The following is a 2,160-nucleotide window of genomic DNA, read 5'->3' on the forward strand; positions in this document are numbered from 1 at the left end:
TTTTCAGGACTCAAACCTGACAGAACAGCCACTGCCCAGACATGTTCAGTGACAGATAAAACAGAGTATAACATTTTGCAAATGCAAATTCCCCCTCTTTTGCTGTAGAAAAACTTCGTTTCTCCTTCATACACACTGAATCATTCTGCCCATCATGCTGGTCCTAAATGTCTTATTCCAAAAAAAGCCAATAAAAAATTTTTAAAAGTCCAACTCGTTAGGGAAAAACTGTTTTCCAGCTTGTGTGACTCAGGCCATCAGTTCATGGTCATTGTCATAGCCCCAATCATCTACATTTGTAAGCAACTCCTCTTTTTATCCCTCTCCCTTCAGCACTGCCTGAGAAGTACACACAAACAACTGAACAGGGACATTTTCAAAGAGTTTCAGAGAAAAATGAAAGGATATGATTTTAACACTGTAACTGGAAATAAATTTTTCTTCCAGGAAGCATTTGTTTGTAATTATGAGAAATTAAAGAATATATTCCCAGTGAATTAAAACATAGGCTATTAGTAGAACTGGAATCTAGAAGTTCGTGCTATCAGCTTTGTGAGTGATTTCATTTCTTACTTTGTGCATTTCCCTTTTTATGTTCATGTTTGATGTGAGCTGCATTCCCAGCTCACATTATTCTCATTCTTTAAAAATAACAGGCCAGGTGTAGTGGCTCTTGCCTATAATTCCAGCACTTTGGAAGGCTAAGGTGGGAGGATTTCTTGAGCCAAGGAGTTCGAGACCATCCTGACCCAACAAAGTGAGACCCTTGTCTCTACAAAATATTTTTAAAAATAGCTGGGCCTGATGATGCACGTCTGTAATCTGAGCTATGTGGGAGGATAGCTAAAGCCCAGGAGGTCAAGGCTGCAGAGAACCATGATCACACCACTGCACTCCAGCCTGGGTGACAGAGCAAGACCCTGTCTCAATCAATAGATAGATAGATAGATAGATAGATAGATAAGAGGGGTGAAAAATATGGTTTTAAGAGTTCTGTTTCAGAATACTCTGCTCCCGGCCAGGCACAGTGGCTAACCGCCTGTAATAACAGCACTTTGGGAGGCCGAGGTGGGCGGATCATGAGGTCAGGAGATCAAGACCATCCTGGCCAACATGGTGAAACCCCATCTCTACTAAAAATACAAAAATTAGCTGGGCATAGTGGCACACACCTGTAGTCCCGGCTGCTCGAGAGACTGAGGCAGGAGAATCACTTGAACCGGGAGGCAGAGGTTGCAGTGAGCTGAGATCTTGCCACTGTACTCCAGCCTGGGGACAGATTGCGACTCCATCTCAGAAAAAAAAAATAATAATAATACTCTGTTGCCATATGGAGTTTGTCAACTCTAAAGTGGTAAAAAAACAAGATGGATTGTAGACATTTTCATAAAGGCAGGATTGTTTGCTGTCACCAAATTAAACATGTTAATGGTCACAGCGGAGGCCGACTCAATCTGCCTTTTATTCTGTCAGGCTATTTGATGCTGCTGAGGGCTTACCTATTTCCTGAGGAGAAAAATAGTCATTAAAATGACCTTACAAAGACTATGCGTTCAGGGATCATTTCTATAGCTCGCTATCAGAGAAGTTTCTCTTGTGTCTTGCTGGGGTTTTTTTTGTGGTTTTTGTTTGTTTGTTTTGTTTTTTTGCCTGAGATCTGGGAAACCACAGGTGGCGCTGCAGCGTTCTATCTGGAGCCTGGTGGAACTGACTGTTGCTTCACTGCAACTTCCATTTGCCATTGGGAACTGTTCCGCTTTTCCTCTGGGAAAGTAAGAGAGAGAGGATGCAGTCTGAGGATCTTCCCTTCTTGTAATACAAAATAATAACAACCATAGGGGACATGGCAAGTAAAATGTGTATAACTACCCCATCTAAATAACCCTACCATCTTTCTACTATCTATTGATCTAAATATGTATAGTATAAATAACCCTATATAGCACTCTAAGCAACTTAAATTAGGTAACTTAAAAAACTCTTTTTTTTTTTTTGATACTGAGTCTCATTCTGTCGCCCCCAGACTGGAGTGTAGTGGCCTACTCTCGGCTCACTGCAACCTCTGCCTCCTGGGTTCAAGCGATTCTCTTGCCTCAGTTTCCCAAGTAGCTGAGATTACAGGCATGTGCCACCATGCCTGGCTATTTTTTTTTTTTTTTT

The 2,160-nt window shown here is 41.5% G+C and overlaps 1 pseudogene; it reads left to right on the forward strand.

The window, feature by feature from the left end:
- Positions 1 to 1,541: 1,541 nt before the first annotated feature.
- LOC116551082 lies at positions 1,542 to 1,797 on the forward strand (annotated as a pseudogene).
- The last annotated feature ends 363 nt before the right edge of the window (positions 1,798 to 2,160 follow it).

Source organism: Sapajus apella, unplaced genomic scaffold (genome assembly GCF_009761245.1).
Source record: "Sapajus apella isolate SASKATOON/1434 unplaced genomic scaffold, GSC_monkey_1.0 scaffold8, whole genome shotgun sequence".
In the NCBI taxonomy this organism is placed as follows: domain Eukaryota; kingdom Metazoa; phylum Chordata; class Mammalia; order Primates; family Cebidae; genus Sapajus; species Sapajus apella.